This window comes from Kogia breviceps, chromosome 11, assembly GCF_026419965.1.
Source record: "Kogia breviceps isolate mKogBre1 chromosome 11, mKogBre1 haplotype 1, whole genome shotgun sequence".
NCBI classification, from domain to species: domain Eukaryota; kingdom Metazoa; phylum Chordata; class Mammalia; order Artiodactyla; family Physeteridae; genus Kogia; species Kogia breviceps.
This window is the reverse complement of record NC_081320.1, coordinates 60155416-60174961: the sequence shown is the minus strand read 5'-3', so window position 1 is coordinate 60174961 and position 19546 is coordinate 60155416.

Below are 19546 nucleotides of genomic sequence, written 5' to 3'. Positions count from 1 at the left end.
CCTAATCACCTCCCAAAGATCCCACCTCCTATGGTGGTGGTATCATCACCTTGGACATTAGCTTTTCAACATATGAATTTGGGGGGTACACATTCAATTTATATATAACAGGACTTTTCCCACCTTCATGGTTAAACATAGCATAAGGATGCATAGGTGGTAAGAGTTGAAGGAGAAAAGGGTTTGAGAGAGAGAAGTGAATGGTTTGGAATTCTTGATTCCCAGGGAAGCAACCTAAATTATCTAAGGCAAAGTTTCCATACTCCATCTTTTCAAATATGAACATATTTATCTTTCCCTGAAATATGAGTAGTAGGTCAATCTGAAAACAAGACAAAAAGTTTACTGCTGCACTGTCACACTACTCTTTGAGTGCAACTGAAGAACTGAGAGTGTGCTAGGGGCTTGGCAGCTAGGTTCTTGTCAACAAGTCATCTGTTGCTTGGTTGGCAAGATTATAAATGGTTATTGCCTTAGGAAGAAAAGGGTAGCATGGATGAAATGGCCTGAAGGAAGCTAAAATGCAGGCCTGTAAAATCAATAAAATGGCATAAGGAAGGTTGTTTAGTCATCAGAGGAACTTTGGAAAGTATTTTTGTTCAGAGGTGTAATAGCTGCAGTGACAAGTTACAAAGTAAATAAGCTCACAAAAATTTCAGGAAATATTTTGTGTGTCAGTGCTTATTTTCTGCAATGTTCAATATCGTAAGAAATAAGGATTTGGTCCTTTCTTTTCTTTAGTCGTAACATTTCCTTGTATGTAATCATGTACACATGTAAGATTAGAGTTAGTATACTAAGTTCCCATCCATGACACTTCATTTTGTAAGAGGATGCATATGTCAACTTGACTGGAATCTTGTACCAATCTATCTAATTCAAGCCTGAGATTGAGATATAATTTTTAAGAAAGAAAAACCATAAAAAAGTACAGGTCAAAGATTTCCTATCATGAGAGGGCAGATAGCAGAAGCAAGAAGAACTACAATCCTGCAGGCTTTGGAACAAAAACCACATTCACAGTAAGATAGATAAGATGAAAAGGCAGGGGGCTATATACCAGATGAAACAACAAGATAAAACCCCAGAAAAGCAACTAAATGAAGTGGACATAGGCAACCTTCCAGAATAAGAACTCAGAATAATGATAGTGAAGATGATCCAAGACCTCAGAAAAAGAATGAAGGCAAAGATCGTGAGGATGCAAAAAATGATTAACAAAGACCTAGAAAAATTAAAGAACAAACAAACAAACAGAAATGAACAATACAATAACTGAAATGAAAACTACACTAGAAGGAATCAATAACGGAATAACTGAGGCAGAAGAACAGATAAGGGACCAGAAAGACAGAATGGTGGAATTCACTGCTGTGGAACAGAATAAAGAAAAAAAAAAAAAAAGAAAAGAAATGCAGACAGCTTAAGAGACCTCTGGGGCAACATTAAACACAACAACATTCGCATTATAGGGGTCCCAGAAGGAGAAGAGAGAGAGAAAGGACGAGAGAAAATATTTGAAGAGATTATAGTTGAAAACTTCCCTAAGATGGGAAAGGAAATAGCCACCCAAGTCCAGGAAGCACAGAGAGCTGCATACAGGATAAACCGAAGGAGAAACATGCTAAGACACATAGTAATCAAACTGGCAAAAATTAAAGACAAAGAAAAATTATTGAAAGTACAAAGGGAAAAACAACAAATAACATACAAAGGAACTCCCATAAGGTTAACAGCTGATTTCTCAGCAGAAACTCTACAAGCCAGAAGGGAGTGGCATGATATACTTAAAGAGATGAAAGGGAAGAACTTACAACCAAGATTACTCTACCTGGCAAGAATCTCATACAGATTTGATGAGGAAATCAAAAGCTTAACAGACAAGCAAAAGCTAAGAGAATTCAGCACCACCAAACCAGCTTTAAACAAATGCTAAAGGAACTTCTCTAAGTGGAAAACACAAGAGAAGAAAAGGACCTACAAAAACAAACCCAAAACAATTAAGAAAATGGTCATAGGAACATACATATCGATGATTACCTTAAACGTGAATGGACTAAATGCTTCAACCAAAAGACACAGGCTTGCTGAATGGATACAAAAACAAGACCCATATATATGCTATCTACAAGAGACCCACTTCAGACCTAGGGAAATATACAGACTGAAAGTGAGGGGATGGAAAAAGATATTCCATGCAAATGGGAATCAAAAGAAAGCTGGAGTAGCTATACTCATATCAGATAAAAAAGACTTTAAAATAAAGAATGTTATAAGAGACAAGGAAGGACACTACATAATGATCAAGGGATCAATCCAAGAAAAAGATACAACAATTATAAATATATATGCACCCAACATAAGAGCACCTCAATACATAAGGCAACTGCTAACAGCTATAAAAGAGGAAATCAACAGTAACACAATAATAGTGGGGTATTTTAACACCTCACTTACACCAATGGAGAGATGATCCTAAATGAAAATAAATAAGGAAACAGAAGCTTTAAATGACACAATAGAGCAGATAGATTTAATTGTTATATATAGGACATTCCATCCAAAAACAGCAGATTACACTTTCTTCTCAAGTGCACATGGGACATTGTCCAGGATAGATCACATCTTGGGTCACAAATCAAGCCACAATAAATTTAAGAAAATTGAAACTCTATCAAGCATCTTTTCTGACCACAAAGCTATGAGATTATAAATGAATTACAGGGGGAAAAAAAGTAAAAAACAAAAACACATGGAGGCTATACAATACGTTACTAAATAACCAAGAGAGGACTGAAGAAATCAAAGAGGAGATCAAAAAATACATAGAGAAAAATGACAATGAAAACACGATGGTCCAAAACCTATGGGATGCAGCAAAAGCAGATCTAAGAGGGAAGTTTATAGCTATACAACCTTACCTCAAGAAACATCTCAAATAAAAAAATCTACCCTTACACCTAAAGGAACTAGAGAAAAAAGAACAAACAAATGCCAAAGTTAGCAGAAGGAAGGAAATCATTAAGACCAGATCAGAAATACATGAAATAGAAACAAAGAAAACAATAGCAAAGATCAATAAAACTAAAAGCTGGTTCTTTGAGAAGATAAACAAAATTGATAAACCATTAGCCAGATTTATCAGGAAAAAGAAGGAGAGGATTCACATCCATAAAATTAGAAGTGAAAAAGGAGAAGTTACAACAGACACCGCAGAAATACAAAGCATCCTAAGAGACTACTACAAGCAACTCTATGCCAATAAAATGGACAACCTGGAAGAAATGGACAAATTCTTAGAAAGGTATAACCTTCCAAGACTGATCCATGAAGAAATAGAAAATATGAACACCCCAATCATAAGTAATGAAATTGAAACTGTGATTAAAAATCTTCCAACAAACGAACGTCCAGGACCAGATGGCTTCACAGGTGAATTCTATCAAATATTTAGAGAAGAGGTAACACCCCTCCTTCTCAACTCTTCCAAAAAATTGCAGAGGAAGGAACACTCCCAAAATCATTCTATGAGGGCACCATCACACTGATACCAAAACCAGACAAAGATACTACAAAAAAAGAAAATTACAAACCAATATCACTGATTAATATGGATGCAAAAATCGTTAACAAAATACTAGCAAACAGAATCTAACAGCACTTTATTTTATTTATTTATTTTTATTTATTTTTTTTATTTTTTATTTTTTTGTGTGTGTGTTACGCGGGCCTCTCACTGTTGTGGCCTCTCCCGTTGCGGAGCACAGGCTCCGGACGCGCAGGAACAGCGGCCATGGCTCACGGGCCCAGCCGCTCCACGGCATGTGGGATCCTCCCAGACCGGGGCACGAACCCGTGTGCCCTGCATCGGCAGGCGGACTCTCAACCACTGTGCCACCAGGGAAGCCCTCCAACAGCACTTTAAATGGATCATACACCATGATCAAGTGGGGTTTATCCCTGGAATGCAAGGATTCTTCAATATATGCAAATCAATCAATGTGATACACCATATTAACAAATTGAAGGAGCAAAACCATATCATCATCTCAGTGGATGCATAAAAAGCTGTTGAAAAAAATTCAACACCCATTTATCATAAAAGCTCTCCAGAAAGTGGGCAATGAGGGAACCCACCTCAACATAATAAAGGCCATATACGACAAACCCACAGCAAACATCATTCTCATTGGTGAAAACTGAAAACATTTCCTCTACGATCAGGAACAAGACAATGTTGTGCATTCTTGCCACTATTATTCAACATAGTTTTGGAAGTCTTAGCCATGGCAATCAGAGAAGAAAAAGAAATAAAAGGAATACAAATCAGAAAAGAAGAAGTAAAACTGTCACTGTTTGCAGATGACATGATACTATACATAGAGAATCCTAAAGATGCCACCAGAAAACTACTAGAGCTAATCAATGAGTTTGGTAAAGTAGCAGGATACAAAATTAATGCACAGATATCTCTTGCATTCCTATATACTAATGATGAAACATCTGAAAGAGAAATTAAGGAAACACTCCCATTTACCATTGCAACAAGAAGACTAAAATACCTAGGAATAAACCTACCTAGGGAGACAAAAGACCTGTATGCAGAAAACTATAAGACACTGATGAAAGAAATTAAAGATAATACCAACAGATGGAGAGATATACCATGTTCTTGGATTGGAAGAATCAACATTATGAAAATGACTATACTACCCAAAGCAATCTACAGATTCAATGCAATCCCTATCAAATTACCAATGGCAATTTTATGGAACTAGAACAAAAAATCTTAAAATTTGTATGGAGACACAAAAGACCCCGAATAGCCAAAGCAGTCTTGAGGGAAAAAAATGGAGCTGGAGGAATCAGACTCCCTGACTTCAGACTATACTGTAAAGCTACAGTAATCAAGACAATATGGTACTGGCACAAAAACAGAAACATAGGTCAATGGAACAGGATAGGAAAACCAGAGATAAACCCATGCACCTATGGTCAACTAAACTATGACAAAGGAGGCAAGGATATACAATGGAGAAAAGACAGCCTAATCAATAAGTGGCACTGGGAAAACTGGACAGCTACATGTAAAAGAATGAAATTAGGATACTCCCTGACACCATATACAAAAATAAACTCAAAATGGATTCGAGACCTAAATGTAAGACTGGACACTATAAAACTCTTAGAGGAAAACATAGGAAGAACACTCTTTGACATAAATCACAGCAAGATCTTTTCTGATCCACCTCCTAGAGTAATAGAAATAAAAACAAAAACAAACAAATGGGACCTAATGAAACTTCAAAGCTTTAGCACAGCAAAGGAAACCACAAACAAGATGAAAAGACAGCCCTCAAAATGGGAGAAAATATTTGAAAATATATCAATGGACAAAGGATTAGTATATAAAATATATAAATCGCTCATCAGCTCAATATTGAAAAAACAAACAACCCAATCCAAATATGGGCAGAAGACCTAAATAGACATTTCTCCCAAGAAGACATACAGATGGCCAAGAAGCACATGAAAAGCTGGTCAACATCACTAATTATTAGAGAAATGGAAATCAAAACTACAGTGAGGTATCATCTCACACCAGTCAGAATGTGCATCATCAGAAAATCTACAAACAACATTTGCTGGAGAGGGTGTGGAGAAAAGGGAACCCTCTTGCACTGTTGGTGGGAAGGTAAATTGATACAGCCACTATGGAGAACAGTATGGAGGTTCCTTAAAAAACTAAAAATAGAATTACCATATGATCCAGAAGTCCCACTACTGGGCATGTCCCCAGAGAAAACCATAATTCAAAAAGACACATGCATCCCAATGTTCATTGCAGCACTTTTTACAATAGCCAGGTCAAGGAAGCAACCTAAATGCCCATCGACAGATGAATGGATAAAGAAGATGTGGTACATATATACAATGGAATATTACTGAGCCATAATAAGGAACGAAATTGGGTCATTTGTTGAGATGTGGATGGATCTAGAGACTGTCATACAGAGTGAAGTAAGTCAGAAGGAGAAAAACAAATATTGTATATTAACGCATGTATGTGGAACCTAGAAAAATGGTACAGATGAACTGATTTGCAGGGCAGAAATTGAGACACAGATGTAGAGGACAAATGTATGGACACCAATCGGGGAAAGCCACAGGGGAGTGGGGGTTGGGGTGTGATAAATTGGGCAATTGGGATTGACATGTATACACTGATGTGTATAAAATTGATGACTAATAAGAACCTGTTGTATAAAAAAGTTAAAAAAAGAAAAAAAAAAGATTTCCTATCACTGAGAAACTGTAGAAATGAAGAAATTAGTTTCCATAAGCATATCCAGCCATGAGTGTAGATGGATGAAACATTGGGATGACCCAATAAGCTAATGGGTGGGAATGTAGGGAGCAGCAAGTGAGAATTCCATTTGGATTGGTGAAGGTTATGTGCTGATTAGTATGAAGTCTAGTTTGACAGACCACATGTAAAAGGGAGAGCAACCCACTGAAACATATCCAGGAAAGCATCATAAAACTATGTAATGTTAGGGGAAAAAAAGCCTCATGAAGAATCTCAAAACTAATCTAGGACATTCTCAACTATAATGGCTGAGTGATGCCTTCAAAATAACCATTAACACAGGATCCATGATTCAGATGAATCAGTTGACTAATATGGAAACAAAAGACAAACAATAAGGAAGGACTTGACCAGTTAGCTCTACTGTTGCCAGAGGAGCAATGGGTGAAAAACCAGTGTCACCCAGTCTGTACTCTTGTGTCCTAGACCCAAGGGCTCCATTCGTAGCTGCTGAATCCTATAAAAAGATAGGAAACTAATTAGAGATATGTGAATGGATTGATGTAAACTCATCAGTCTGCTTCAGAAACTGTCTCCAGACCCAACTCCTGAACCCTGAGATTTTTAAATAGAATATGTACTTGTGATGACTACATAGAAGTCATACATACATTAAATTCAGTTAGATGTGAGAAGTTACTTTTAGGCTTTAATTGCTTTGAGATGTGGAATACTTCTTTTCCTTGAAATCCTTAAAGTCCTTTCCTTGATGATGAGGTTCAGTGACAGACTTCTTAAGAGACAGAAGAGAAAAATCCATTTATGGAGACTGTATTCTAGTACAGTCTCTAGTTTTACTCTAGTAAAACTAGTTTTACTCTAGTTTCCTTAAGGAATTGTGTTGTTATGCAAAGTGCCAGGGACTTAATATTAAAGTTAGGATTTAAAAAGTATTCTATACTGATGTGTAATTACATGGCTAAGAAGGATTAGCTGTTGTTTACAGTTTTATTTTAAAATTCTCTTACTAGTACTCATTTCAAACACAAGAAATAAATGCCAAATGAAGACTGAATTAATCTAGTAACTAGGTTCAAAATATTCACTAAAGTCACTCTGTGGTTTTGACCATTAATCACATGTAATCTTGGCACTATATGCTAGTGGTTGATGGGTAGTAAAATCTGCAGCCATTCAGTTATTTGGAAATTATATATCTGGTAAGGGATTTATATTTTAAATATATGAAACACAACTAAATAATAAAAGACAAATAATTCCATTTTTAAATGAGCAAAGGATCTGAAGAGACATTTCTCCAAGGAAGATATACAAATGGCCAATAAACACATGAAAAAATACTTGACACTATTAATCATCAAGGCAATGCAAATCAGAGAAACAATGAGATACCACTTCACACTCACTAGAGTGGCTATAAGCAAAAAGTTAGATAATAATAAGGGTTGATGAGGATGTAGAGAAATTGGAACCCTCATACACTACTGATGGGGATGTAAATATGGAATCACTTTGGAAAACAGTGTGGCATTTCCTCAAAATGTTAGATATAGAGTTACCATATGACTCAGCAATTCTACTCCTACACATATAACCATGAAAAATAAAACACAAAAAAATTCTTGCATACAAATGTATATAAATAACATTATTCATAATTGTCAAAAGATAGAAACAAACCAAATGTTTGTTAACTAACAAATCAATAAAGAAAACATGGTAATTCATATAATGGAATAATATTTGGCCCCAAAAAGGAATAGGGTACTAATACATATTACAATATGAGTGGACCTTGAAAACATTAGGCTAAGTGAAAGAAGCCAGTCATGAAAAAACATATATCATATGGTCTTATTCATATAAAATGTCCAGAATAAAGAAATCTATAGAGACAGAAAGTAGATTAGTGGTTACTTAGGACTGGGGTGGGGGGAAGGGTGGGGGAATGGGGGAGTGATAGCCAAAGGGTAAAGCTATGGCATTTCTGTTTGAGGTAATGAAAATGAGCTAAACTTTACTGTGGTGATGGTTGCACATATCCATATTAATAGACTAAAAAACACTGAATTGTATAATTTAAATGGGCGAATTGTAGGATATATGGACTACATCTCAAAAAAGATGATCCAAAGAAAAAAAGAAGAGGAAGGAGAAGAGGAGGTGGAGAGGTTAGAGAACAGAAGACGAGGAGAAGAAGGAGGAGGAGGAGGATAAGGGGAAGGAGAAGAAGGAAAGGGAGAAGGAGAAGAAATGGAGGAAGAGGAAAAAGAAGAAGTAGAAAACAGAGAAAAATTTGCAGCCACTCAGTTAATTCCTCACATTTTCTAAGCTTGGTGGGGGGTGGGGAGGGTGGGTAAAAAGAAGACATATCCTGCCCAGCTAGGCAAATGCATTAAAACACAGCAATGTGAAACAAGTAGAGTACTCCATCCTTTAGAAATTAAAAATGACTTACTGACAAGAACTAATGTGATAATGCCCTTCATATCAGATGATAAAATACAGGAGAGAAATAGAATGTACAGCATCTGATAAAGCATTGAACACTAAATATGTAAAGATATTTAGTATCAGAGACATGTGATGCAGAAAAATGTTGGATGATACAGATCCATCATTATTCTGTAAACAGTTTCAATTATAATTCACTGGCAATCCTACACTAATTCTTTTTGTTTTGATTCATTATGTTTCCTGCACTCTCAATTAGGTTTTCAATGGATATATAACAAAGTAAGAATTCTGAGACCAGAATTTTTTTTTTAATTAAATGAGTTAATTTCTAGTTAATTACAACAAAGTATAACAATTTACAGGGCAAGTAGATTATATAAATGTATTGAAACAGAACTTCATTAGGCTTTCATATACTCATTTCTATTTAATTATAACTAAATCACCACCATTTATTGTCGAGTTGGAAATACTTTCAAATAATAGCCTGGTTAGTACTTAATTAAAGCACAATTCTATGGAAATCCCTACATAAAAACAAATGAATTAACTAAGAATAAATTTGTCACTATAAGTACTAGAAGAGTTATTATAATTATATCATTATTTCAATCTAATATGCAGAAACATTTAAAAACTTGTAGGCTCAAAACAAAAAAGTTTTATTTTAAAAGTTAATTTTGCTATCCTAAGTGTTTCTCATATCAGTAAAGTATTTTGTTTTAGACCATTTGTCATTTGAGCCATTTTGTATTGATACTAAATTTTCCTGGCCCCTAACTGAAAGGTATTTCAAGAGTTATAGAAGAAAATGAAGCATAACTAATTTGAAGTGACTGAATTAAAAACATTCATCATTATAACGAAAACTACAATATACCATACTGGAAGAAAGTTTGAATTCAATTTTCCCCATTCCAAAAATGTTACCTTTATAGGAGATTTGTTTATTCAAGATACTGAGCTTATGAGAAAACACAAATAATAAGGTGATTGTAAATTGGTGTGTTCCACAATGACCTTTTTTTTTTTTCAAAATATGGTATCTTTTGTACAAAGTAAACTTACCGTAGTGTGACAAACACACTGATGATCTCCAAGACTTAAATTTTGTACGATAATTTTTTTCCCTTGGTATTTTGAGAAGCTTTTTGGCAAGTTGACCAAATTTTACAGCTAATTCATGTATTTGAGCATAGAGAATACAGAATGAATCTTTGTCCTTTCTTTTTAATCCTTCCTAACATCTCAGTACAATGTTGGGCACATTGTATTTAAAGAATTAACAGTCACTTAATTGATCAAGTCTTAGTCATTAATCAGTGGGATTTGGAAATAGAGTGGTGCAGCTTTAAACTCATGGCTGCAATTCCTGGAAGATGCCAAACCTCTCATCACTTGGAGCCTCTGCAGGGATCTGGGTGACATGTTCAAATCTAGGTTTCTCTATCCTCATTGGTCCCTAGCAACCAGAAGCTTCCACTTGGTCATCTCTATCTTCTGAGGTGGATTTTCTTTCTTGCCCTCCTAGATAATATCCGGATTGCTGCCCTGGTTAACTTTCTAATTTGTATCTGAATGTGATTGTTGTGGAGACACAGACTTCCTAAGATCTCTTCCTGCTTCACTGAATTGCAATCCTATTTAAAGGTTAACTGTATTCCTTAGAGGAGTCCCCTCTCCTGGCATCATCTTTCTCCATCTTCACCTCTTGAAACATATACTTAGCATTAAGTCCAGGTTCACACTTGACAGCCATAGTCAGCGTTATTCCCTCTCCTCCCCTCTATATGCTATATCACTGCACTTCTAAATCAAAGTAAGCCCATTTAAATACAGTGTTGTGACATATGTTTAGGCATGAATATTCTCAGTTAGAACTTGAGGCCCTCAGGATTCTTTCTTTGTGTTTGATCATGAAGTGCTGTCAGACAATGTCAGGTGAGCCAGAATTGCTCATAGAGGAAAAAATATGAGTCAAAGCATGTGGGGTGCTTAGGAAGAATACAAGGAACCAGCTAGGACAATTCTGAATTGTCCTATATAAGTTTGGTAGAAGTAAAAAAAATGAAAACCGAAGGAGGAAAGGAAATATAATAAGCACTCAAAAAATATTGAATGAATGGATTAATAATGAATGAATGAGTGACTGTTATTGTCATTATAGGATAATTCCAGGAAATGTAATTCAAAACAATTTCAAAATATGTACAAAGCAATAATAATTGTTTGTAACATGCATGGACATCTGTCTTTCCCCTCTAATCTCCTCTCATTCTTGTTTAAATGGATCTTTCTACCAATATATGCAACTTTATTTTTATATTATGGTTATGTTTCTAGCTATTAGAATATATTTTCTTTTTCATATCTAAATAATGAATTGATGTTGTGTGGTTACATGTCCTTTAGCACTATGAAGACAATAGGAGATGCAGCAGAAAAGATGGAAGAAATGGATTCTGACACATCTAATATTGTGCCATTGAAAAGTAGTTTACTATATATCGTGAAACATTGGCGGGTAAATTTCCATAGATACCTCCTGAAACTTTGCTATTTGGATATCTGGGATATAGATAATTCTGCTTTTCATCTTTTACAAAATATAAAATGTAAGCATTCAGAATATAACCATTAATCTGCTACCATCTAAATATTTCTAGGTCCTTTGGCTTCTCAAATTTCCAGAATTCCAAAATATACCTATTAAATAATAGATTTCACCTAACCACACCCCTTTGTCTATTTGATCTATAAATTCTTTTTGTTTTACCATAGTGGGAGAATAAACTAGTTCTAGAAAGAACCAAAGGATAAAGCATTGAAACGTTAACCTGGGGCCTTAGAATTTAAATCTTTTTTCTGCCAGTCTCGTTCAGTGACCTATGGAAAATTATTTAACTTTTTAAAAACCGCTTCCTGTAAAATGAAGATACTGGTACCTGTATCAAAAGTATATTGTGGGAATTACATAATGCAAATAAAGAGAGCATAGTGACTGCTATGTGGTAAGTGCTCAGTGAATGTTGGTTATTCATTTTGTTATTCTTAATGGCTCTCAGGAACAGACAGCTACCACAGTATCAACTCATTTGTTGCTTAAAAATTTATACATTAGAAAACACAGGTTTGGGAATATTAACCATATTTAATTATCAAAATATTTTTATAACTTTTTATTTTGATATAATTTAACATTTAGAGTTAATTTGCATGATTTGTAAAAGGTTCATCACATACACTTTACAGATTCACCAATTGTGTTTATTTTGTCCTTTTTGCCTTATGATTCTCTCTGTCTTCATGTGTGTGAACACATATTTTTTAGAAAATAATTATATATAATAAATTGTGCATTTATATATAATTATTAGTTATATATACTATGTATATAATAGTAGTTTAGAAAATACTCATAATATATAATATAATATATATTTTCTAAACTTTTTGAGAATAGGTTGCATACATTGTGATGCATTACCCCCAAAAGCTATAATGTATCTTTTCTAAGAATCTGAATATTCTCTTACAGAACCAAAATACAATTATCAAAATCAAGTAGTTTACTATTTATACAATACTATTACCTAATTCATAATACGTATTAAAATTTTATCTATTGTGTCAGTGATGTCCTTTGTAGTTTTTATTTAAAATTTTCCCCTTAGTCTAAGAACTGTAGTCTCCATTAATGTGGAACTGAACTTTAACCTTTCTTTGTTAAAAATTTTTATTAATGATATGGACATTTTTGAAGAGTAAAGTAGAGTTATTTTGTAGAATGTCATTAAATGTGGGTTCTGAATATTGTTATGATTAGATTAGCATTATGCATTTTTTTCCAGGAGTACCACAGAACTGACGTTATTCCATGTTTAGCATATCATATCAAGAGGTGCAGGATGTCTGTACATCCCCTTACTGATTATGTTAACTTTGTTCACTTAGCAGTTACTGATTTTATTTTTGCATTTAATAAGTAATTTGTGAGTAAGTAGTTTGAGAACTTTGTTGTTACTCACCAGACTTTTCCCTATTAGTTTTAGCATCCATTGATGATTCTTGCCAAGAGAAATGACTGTTCTGGTAATTGCCAAATTATGATTTTCTTACCTGTCATTCCTTGTACCTTTCCTGAAGAGCTTTCTGTTCTCCTCCATGTATTTATCTACTCTTTCATTTACATATTTATATCATTATGGACACATAGATTCTTATTTCATTCGCAATATAATCCATTACTCTCAGTCTTAATTTTGATTCTCAAGTTGTCTAGAATTTAGCCAGTGAGAATCTCCTCAAGCTGACTACTGTGTCTTTTTGACATGTTCTCACATTCTTTGAGAATTTCCTTTCCTTCTCAATCAAAAAATGTTTCTGCCTTATCTTTTTTTTTTTTTTTTGGTACGCGGGCCTCTCACTGCTGTGGCCCCTCCCGTTGCGGAGCACAGGCTCCGGACGCGCAGGCTCAGCGGCCATGGCTCACGGGCCCAGCCGCTCCGCGGCACGTGGGATCTTCCCGGACCGGGGCACGAACCCGTGTCCCCTGAATCGGCAGGCGGACTCTCAACCACTGCGCCACCAGGGAAGCCCGTGTGCCTTATCTTTTACTTTCCAATTCCATCTCTGTAATCACCTTTTTTTCCAAGGAGCCTAGACTTCTTTCAAGGCAAAATGATATTTTTTAACCAAGAACATTGCCACTGGAGCATTATTTCATCTAGGCTTTCTCAATGGCAGAGCTAGAAAGTGTCAGTGTGTGAATGCAGATATGAGCTTGTCTCTATATCTTTTTCTATATCTAACTTTATATACTAAAGTCATACATTGATACTGATACCTCCAATTCCAAACCAACAGCATACAGTGCATTCTAAATATTCTCCCTTCAGTATTTGTAACTCTCTTTCCAGTCAGTGAGGAACCTGGCTCCCATTATCCTTAATATATGTTTATTTGCTCAATTAGAGAAAATATAGAAAGCAGTTTCAGAATTGCTGTTCTATATCACTGTGAAAAGCAAGCCTACTAATAACCATAGATTGGTATTTATTTACAGTTCTTTTTGTCTTCAAACTTATAATAGTGTAAAAACAAAATTTTAAAATAAGAGGCAATTCTCCCTGATAAAAATAAGGACAGAAACATTCCTCCTTCACCCATTTTTTAGAACATTTTCTTTTGTAAACTTGTAGTTATGAATGTAGGTAAATATATATATATATATTAAAGCTTCTTGACAGTTTTACAGTCCAGGAAAGTTTTTCTCAAGGACTTTAGGAAAAATTTTATTTAAATGTGAACAGGGCTTCCCTGGTGGCGCAGTGGTTGAGAGTCAGCCTAACGATGCAGGGGACATGGGTTCGCGCCCCGGTCTGTGAAGATCCCACATGCCGCCGAGCGGCTGGGCCCCGTGAGCCATGGCCGCTGAGCCTGCACGTCCAGAGCCTGTGCTCCGCAACGGGAGAGGCCACAACAGTGAGAGGCCCGCGTACCGCAAAAAAAAAAAAAAAAAAAATGTGAACAAACAACTCGGGAGATAATGCCTATATCTCCTAGTTTCTGTGGGAGCCTAGGAGCCTAACTTTAGCTGACACCTGGCTCCAAGTTGCAAACCTACCTTCTTTCATTAAGATAGGAGTTTATTTTTCTTTTGTGTAAGGCCAATTAACTAACATAGATGGTTACCCCAATTACCAGGTAAACTTAGGATGAACTATATGTACTAAATGATGGTATCAAGTCCTTTTACTTAAGGACTAGTTATTGTTTATCTGGAGAACATGTCTGAGATGGATGTTATATGCTTGGTTATATAAAAGGGTGAGATTCCTTCCTGTCTTTGCAGTCTCTTAATGGACTGCCTGTGATGCACACCATACTCTGGTTTAATGCTTATTCAGTAATAAAAATTTTTTCCCCCCACTACCTTCATAGAGGGTTTTCTGGGCTGAAAGAAGATTTTGTTTTCAATTCTATTTCCCCAACAGTAGTCAATACTGTGTTCAAAAGTTACTTGAATTAATTCTTACTTCCTCTTAGTGTGATTATATATTAATTTGAAATACAATTAAGTTCATTTATTTCTGTTTGTATTCTATTTTAATTGTTTCTTTTCCCTGTTGTTTATTTTTGAGTATGTAAAACATCAATCGTTCCAAAGTTGATGCTATATGAAAAGTTTAATGCAAACAAGTATAATCCCACACTTCAAATCCTTCAACTTCATTCCTACAAATGAAACTTAACCAATATCATTAATATCTGCTTCTTGTGCATTTCTCTTTGCACAAATAAGCGAATGTGTATTTTCTTATTTCCCCTTCTTTCTTACACAAAAAAACTAGCATACTACATATGCTCTTTTATACTCTACTTTTTGTACTTAATACATATAGGAAATCTATGTATCAGTGCATTGAGATCTCCTCCATTCTTTCTTATGATGCATTGTACTAACAAAGTGTAAACATACTAGGTGGTTTAACCAGTATTTCATATGTGGACATTTAAGTTGTCTACAATATTTTGCAATTACCAACAATTCTAGAAAAAATAACCTTTTGCGTATACATTTTCATATTCTTGGAGTTGTATCTTCATGGCAAATTCCTGCAGGTGGTATTTCTGGGTCAAAAAGTAAACATATGAATAGCTTTATTTAGATATTGCAAAACTCCTCTCCATAACAGTTGTACCAGTTTGCATTCTCACCAGCAATGTATGAATCTGCCTATTTTCCCACAGCTTCAACAATATAATGTATTATCAAATATTATATTTGTATCAAATGATAGTTTAGAAATGGTATCTTGGTGTAATTTTAAATTGAATTTTTCTTATAATGAGAAGTGAACATCTAGTCACAAGGGTAAGGGCCATTCGTATATATTTTACATAAATTGTCTGTTTATGCCTGTTGCCTATTTTTCTATTTGGGTTGCTCTTTTCATTAGTCCTTTATCTCTGTTAAATAATGTAAATGTTATCTTCCAGTTGTTATTTGTCTTTTGACATTGCTTAAGGTATGTTGCAGGTTGGGTTCCTCAGGAAGCAGATAAAGATTGAGATAGAAATTGGCATGTAGAAAGCTTATTAAAGAGTTCTCTTGAGATCAATACCAATGGAGGGAAAAGAGTATGTTCTACTCTCTTCTAGGCCTACATGTCTCTTGCTTTGGACCATTTCATGTATTTCAGAAATCAATAAGAGTAATCATCAAGAACAACAACAAAAGGAAAAACAATAAAAGAAAGCCTAATACTTTATGCCAACATGCCCGCATTCTCTTTATCATGGCTATATTTAAATAAATGGCAAAAACAGCCAAAAGATCAAGTCCTGATAATCATAGAGGTAGTAAGTTATTGTGGGATTTACTCACATATTTTTAGATGCAATCTATTCAGTTTGGGAATAACAATAGGATTAACCAAACAGAAAGAGACATCCTCAAAAACACTCAAAGACCTGCAAACACTCAGAATTAAATGGCCATTATCAATTGCCTTTATCAACTCATTTGTTTAAATATCTGCAAGCAGATCTGAAGTCATTGCTAGGATCCAGGATTTGAGGGGAAAGTGGGGGAAGGTGATACCTTAACTACATCATTAGTATTTCCCAAGTGCATGCATCTGCAGAAGTGCATTCTAGGATTTTCTACCCAAGGGTGGATACTAGCACAATACTTCAGAGCAAGACTGTCTTGGAAATATCTTTAATTTAGTTGTTTTCCCATAATACGTAATTACTTTGTTCTTATGTAAAACATAAGTAAATAAAGGAAATTAAACATATGTAAATAAAGGAAACTAAAATATTCTTTAATCTCCTCCCTCCCTTCAATTTTGGCTTCCCTACTTCCACTCTATAAAGTTATCACATTGGGTGTATCCTTCCAAACCGCCTTGTATGCACTAAACACACTCACATATATATCCACTCCAATATTCTTTCTATTATCCAGGTCAGGCTAAAGAAAGATCAGCCTTGGGCAATTCAAATTGTGCACGCAGCCACAACCCTTATTTTATCCAAGTCTGTTAAAGTGGCACATAACACACAGTTCAATGAAGAAGATAATAAGCTACAGAGGGATACTCTGTAGTTTGCAGTGTGAGAGTATGGAAAGAGTGTTATGCTTCATCTTCCCAGAGATAAGAGTGGTTGAGGTGGAAAAGAGGAAGGCTGATACATGTAATTCGTTCCTCCTTCTCCTTTTTCTATTTCCCATCTTTACAAAATTCTAGTAGGTTAGCTCTTAGAAAGTCAAGCTAATACCTCAATTTGGAGCATCAGCAGGATAGAAAGGCTTTCAAAATAGATGATATAAGGCAATGTTTGCTGTCTCTTTGGATATTTGGTATTATTATTATTATTATTATTATTATTGCCAAGTACTATTCTCTAAGAAAGACAGCTCTTAATCATGTTACAATTCCAAATTCACTGTTAGAAAAATACCTTTTAGTAAAATACTTGAACCCCAAGGTACATTATAAAACCACTGTTCCCTGGATACATACCTAAACACATAGGTCATTAGTTTGTGACTGAATTTCCCCTGGATTTTGTGGGTGCACATGCTTCAGATAATAATACAGGAGAATATCAGAAATGCCATAGGATTTGAACTGAGATCATAAAACCTGATCCTGTCTCAACGACACAGCGGCCCCAGTGGTGCATCTCCCAGGTTTGACCTTTAATTAAGGTCCTCTCCCCTGGCTGTCTGAAGTGACAGTTGAGATCTTGGTAAAATGTTCCCCTATCACCTTGGCTTCTTTTGTTCAGATCTTCAGCACTGGATGTTTCAAGCTATTTTGTATTTTATTCAGAAAAAAAAAAAAAAACACGTTAAAGTCATTTCTAAAAGGCCCAGTTGCTCAAGGGCAGAAGAAAGTACCTGAATTCACAGAAGACTTGGCAGGGCTCTCTTCTGCTACAGTTGGCCTGAAACAACACAGATGGGTTGTGTTCGAGGTGATAAAATGCTTGGGAAGGTGAAATGACTCCCGAGGAGAGGAGCCAACCATGGCAAATAAGGCATTAGGTTGGCAAAGGAAGTGAAAATTAAAAGATACAAGCTAACTGGAGCCCCTGAATATATACAACTCCCAAGCGCCCAACAATTTTAGATGACTTAAATGGTTTTAACAGTTTTAACAATTTACAAAAAGAGGCAAATGTACTTACATGGATCAGTACTTAAATCATTTTTGCTCTATTCTCTTTAGTCTATTTTATTAAAGATAATTTTATGTGCAGCCCCTCAAGTTATATAAAACAAAAACAGGATTCTGCCACAGCAAAAGAAACACCAAACAACAGTAGTCAGCATGCAATATATTTTTTAATTGAACTTTAGCTGGAGATAATTGTACAGATTCAAATAGAGTCGTAAGAAATAATCTAAGAGATCCTGCATATCTTTTGCCATTCTCCCTCAATGGTGATATCTTACAAAGTTATAGTACAATATCACAACCAGGATGTTGATATTTAAACAATCAAGATACAGAGCAATTCCATCACAACAAAGATCCCTGACCATGCAATGCATTTTAAATCCCCAGATCAATAGATCTTACAAGTATTGGTTTAACACATTAAATGAAAAGCATGGTACTGGGAACCAAAGCAGGTGCATACATATATAAGAATATGTTGGCTGTTTTCAAGGAAATGAAAATATGGTTGGGTAGAAAGTATGTAAATTTGCAAAGAGTTAACAATATCTGCCACCAAGAGTTGTGGTGGGAATCAATATTTATTAAGTAACTTTAGGCATCAAGCATATTTTATATTATAATTTAATCTTCACAGCGTTTTGAGATAGGTATAATTATTATCCCCATTTTACAGGTGAGGAAAATATAATTCTTAAAGTTAGTAATACATGGAGTTAGAATTTAAACGTGTCTAGACAATATGTGTCAAATGAGATTGAGAAGACAGAGATCTCTGGGGGACCCTAAGGATGGATACCCCGATATTGTGAAATTTATATGCTGCTCAACATACAAATAGAACTTAGGTGAAGAGACTAGAGATGGGCCCAATTAAAGGAAAAGGAGGTAAGAATGCAAAAAGTATCATCAGGTGATACTAATTGTCTAGAGGGTTTGTTCAGGTTGGTAGGTTAGGGAGAGAAAGAAATGAAGTAACTATTTGTATTAATTTCATGAGACTAAATTTGAGGAAGCATTATATTAAAATGATAATGAGGTAATAAATAAAATGAATAGAATAATAAGAGCAGCTACTCATGCTCTGGCAGACCACATTCTTGGTGCTTTACATGTATTACCTCATTTATATTGCACAATAACCCTTTTCTATAATCCCCTCAAACTATGTTGATTACTGAAAATACTGTTACTACCATTAGTAAACTATGCATTTTGTTTTAATTGAACTGAGCAAGTAGTGAGGGAGGCACAAGGAAAAACAGAGTCAACTCTCAGTTATGCAAAATCTCATTTTCCAGGTTCCTGGAATTCTTGACCCCAAACTGATTATCTGCTTCCCATCCATCTGCACTTTCCCCAAAGGGGCATAAACTATGAGAGAGGGGCTAAGATTGAATCATTAAGTGAAATGCCTGTGATCATTGCTTGGATTTACATGGAGGCATTTTATTTATTTTTTATTTGCTCCCTCTACTCTGCCATCTTTCTTCCGAGCGATGTAGCCATGTTTGGTTTAATAACGCCATATTTTTTTCTAATCATAGACACTTTGATGCAA